Raw genomic sequence first — 4,122 nt, forward strand, 5'->3', positions numbered from 1 at the left:
GGGGATGACATCCAGATACCAGTTAGAGATGTGGCTTACCCCTACTTTCTCCACTTTTTCCTCTACAGAACTCATTCGTAACAAAGCCTTGACGATGTACGTTGTTCAGACTTCCGCTGAAATGCGTTTCTCCCGGATTCCTAGCCAGTGGAATGAGACGATGGTGGTGTTTGTCTAGGCACGGATGTTGAGCATGTAAATAAAGCGCTCCTTCCCTGGTACATTTCCTTTGGGGTAGAACAAAATGGTTTTAAGGAATCCTGGTTTCCATCCAGCTGATACAGGAATCTACAGGAAGGAAGAGTGCCGAATTCTCTGGAAGAGGGAAAAAAGGTCCTTTGCCCGGGCCAGGCTAGCACCTGTAGATGGGTGAATAAAATTTGCTATTAGGTGTGAGGTTGAACATTTCCTTGCTGTTTTTACTCTGGATCTTTGAAGTGTTGTCAATTTTTACTCTTTTTTTTTTTTTTTTTTTTTTTAAGTAGGCTCCAGGCCCAGTGTGGGGCTAGAACTCATGACCCTGAGACCAAGAGTATGCTCTACCAATTGAGCCAACCAAGCCCCCCATAGTCAATGTTTAGAACACAAATATGTTGTATTCCACATAAAATCTTCACACGATGTCCTCTTACAACTGTATAAGCTTTGAAAACTCAAGAATCGTGAGCTTTAAAAAAAAGAAAAAAGACTTTTTAAATACTTGCATCGTTCTGAGGTGAATCCTTTTACACAGAGAGCTCTCCTAATCATTGAGATGGGTATTTAACAGGAAGTTCTATATGTCGGTCCAAAACAACCCTGCTAATAATCCTGGTGAACGTTACTGTCATTATTAAAGTCCTTAAACACTGCAGGTACCTAACGATCAAATTAACGTGGCATTGTGATGGTGCAGCCGACTGTGAAAACTGTTCCTTCCAAAGCCCTTCGTGCTCCTTTGTGTTTAGGCATCCAGCTCAAGCGTTCCTGTTGCACCTGACAATCTCCGGGAAGATGGCCTTGGGTGTAGGTCAGGGTCCCCACTGACGGGCTGCCTTAGAAACCCAGCTTCCTCTCGGCTTTACCACGCCGGACTCCCTCCCGTTTAGGGAACAGACTCGTATTTAATGTGCTTCCTACTGGCAACTCCAGATGGAGACAAAACCTAGAAGGCAATATTGGCCAGTTTTACCCCTTTTTTAAGTAGAAGACCAATGGACAGGATTTTTAAAGTACTTTTCGTGTGCATGAACAATGAGTACATCAGCCTGAATTAACTGTGAGTCCCCTTCCCGTATCCAAGTCATTAGTTGGTGAGGGTGTCTTTTTAGGGGGGAAAATCACCTTTGGAGCCCATGACGTTTTTTAAGCGGTAACAATTTGATGGTCCGACTGTTCCCTTCGTTCTAGAAACTCATGTTCCTAATTCTTATAAATCGTGTTCCTAATTCTTGGGACAGCGTGGAAGACAGCAGGCTAGTTTAAAATTACCTTTCATGTTGAAAAGTCTGAAACGGAAAATCCGGTGAGAATATGGAATAAAATAATTGCTGCCTAAGATTCTCTTTTTTAAATTTTGGTTTTAAAATTAAAAGTTTGCCATAAACATGGTTTCTGTGTTACTTTTATTAAGAGCAGCAATCGGATACTAAGTAACATCTAGCAACTCTGCTGGACCAAGGCAAATGACAAGTGAATAGAAATCTATTTCTTTTTTTGAAAAAATATTTTGAAATACTTTTTTAAGTGTATCTTTATTTATTTTGAGAGACAGAGCAAGCAGGGGACGGACAGAGAGAGAGGGAGACAGAATCCCAAGCAGGCGCCGCACTGCCAGCACAGAGCCCGATGCGGGGCTCGAACTCGCGAACCACGAGATCATGACCTGAGCCAAACTCACAAAAGAGTCGGACGCTTAACCGACCGAACACCCAGGCGCCCCTATTCTTTCATTTTAAACTAAAAGGCTGCTCTTATTTAGGAGGTATCAAAATACTTAGTACCTCTGGGTTTTATATATATATATATATATATATATGTATATACACACACACACACATACATACACTCCTATATATATATAAACTCCACCGCGGTAACATTTCTAAGTACATATATACATTTTTTAAAAGTTTACTAAAGGTATAATAGGGTATAGATTCTCTGAATTGCTCATGATGTAGTAGGTACCTATTTATGGTACTTCATATGTAATACCTTTGTCATTGTTTCATTAAATAAAAATTGCCAATAACTTGAAAGGTGTGTGTGTGAGGTCACTCAAACTCTGTAAACTGCACGGAAGAATGGTGTCTGTGAGCCCGTAGACGTCACCCCCCCCCAAAAAAAAACAACTCTCCTCCCCAAACAGAATTTTGTGCAATTGGCAGAGTTAAAAAAAAAAAAAAATTCTAGTGATAACCTTCCTCCTTTGACTTGAAATGCTGTACTGAGCATAAACTTTAAAAATGGAATGTTATCGTACTTGGTATTTAAAATGTTCAAAAGTATTATTGGCAAGGAGGGAGAGAGGCGAAGCATATGTTAGAAGTGAAAACAACTTTTCTGAGTAAAAAATAGTTTTACACTGGATTAGATACAAAATGGTGCTAATGTTTCTTTATCTTGATTCTGTGTTTGGTTTGATACTAAAATGCTAATGCCTGACTCATAAGGCCCCTGCTATATAGCTTGGTGATAAGTTAACATTTAAAAAGCAATACTGGGGCGCCTGGGTGGCTCAGTTGGTTAAAAAGCAATACTAAAAATGTGACCTGATCATTTCAAATGCTTTTGAAATGGAGTTTTTGGACAGCAGAGTGAATAGGGAGTAATACAGTGTAAGAACACACTTAATCCCAAATTCTAGGCAAGGAGCTATGTCGAGATTATTGGCCCAGATTTGCTCCCTTCAAGCCTAGTAGCGTAAAAGGGAAATAAATTGCTTCTTTAACACTTATTTCCATTTTGAAAGTCAGGACACCTGCATGAAGACATTGGAAGCTTCTCTTGAGATTTCTTTCACAATTTGCAAAACTGTACTTAAGAACAGTCCCAACCCCCTGCCCCCCTCCCGCCATGTTGTTTTATGGTTATTTTGAGTAGTGCCTTCCCTTTAACATTCTGAAGGAATATAAGGCCTACTTACAATCCCAAAGCTCAGGCGATGAGAATTCTGGGTTGTCTTTTCGAAGAACTATGTATTTGCTTTTAGCTTCTATTTAATATTGCAATTACTTGGAAAAATGTGAATAAATTTAGGATTATGGGCTGAAACTTCTGTGGGAAATACTTCTGAGTAGTAGATCAATGGCTGTGTGTACGATGCATGATCACATTGACTCCTGAATGGGTTTTTTTTCCCTCAGACAAATGTTACCAAGATACACTACACCCAGGAAAAGATGCTTTCTGGATATCCGCTTTGAGTTGAACGATAAGTGTTGTGTCGTCTTTTCGCTCACGTCTTCCCGTTTTGAAAATTACAAAAGCAATAATGCGTGCATGCTTAGAATCGTTCGAAAAGAGGTATGGAGTAAAAGGTGGAAGTTCTTTCGATACCACCCCTGCGCGGAAATTCCTTCTTCGAGGAAACCCGGGTCAGGTTGCGTAGGTAAGCTTGAAGACCTTCTTCCCTAGGCACTTACCTGTGGAGCCACACAGACCCTTTCTTCGGTGCACAAATACGCAATAGTGCCATACGCCTTCTAGACCTTTCTCTCAATATCGCGGGGAAGGCTTGTTGTTCCGGGTTACGTGGAGTTAGCGCACGCCTTCCTTTTCCCTCTCGCTGAACACGGCTGCGAAGCCCGGACAGAATGTATGGCACCACCACTGGACGACACGAAGAAGTAAGTAGCCCCAAGCAGGTTGGGGAGAACCCCAGAATTCCAGGCACCCCCGAGGTGGTGAGTGTGCCCGCTTTGTGTTCCTCTGGTTCTCCCAGCCGTAACGCAACGCAGCCCCAGATGCAGCAGTGGGCACGGTGGTGCCGAGATCCTAGAGAAGCCAGTCTTGAGGAACAAACCCAAATGCTAGAGCCCAGAAAGAGTGGGGGAAATGCCGGCTTCTTCCCCTCCTTTGTCTCCATGTTTCAGGCGAGGCCTCCCCCGGCCGCCAACAGGAGGCCTGCAGGAGCCAAGA

The 4,122-nt window shown here is 42.4% G+C and overlaps 1 protein-coding gene across 1 annotated transcript in view; it reads left to right on the forward strand.

Moving 5' to 3' along the window:
- Positions 1-1,590, forward strand: part of CCSAP (centriole, cilia and spindle associated protein) — a 37,016-nt gene extending 35,426 nt beyond the window's left edge. The window contains exon 5 of the mRNA XM_040464918.1: positions 69-1,590. The gene's annotated coding sequence lies outside the window, so the exon portion shown is untranslated. The remainder of the gene's footprint in view (positions 1-68) is intronic.
- Positions 1,591-4,122: the final 2,532 nt, after the last annotated feature.

The sequence above is a fragment of the Herpailurus yagouaroundi genome, unplaced genomic scaffold, assembly GCF_014898765.1.
Source record: "Herpailurus yagouaroundi ecotype Mexico unplaced genomic scaffold, PumYag 530, whole genome shotgun sequence".
Classification (NCBI taxonomy): Eukaryota; Metazoa; Chordata; class Mammalia; order Carnivora; family Felidae; genus Herpailurus; species Herpailurus yagouaroundi.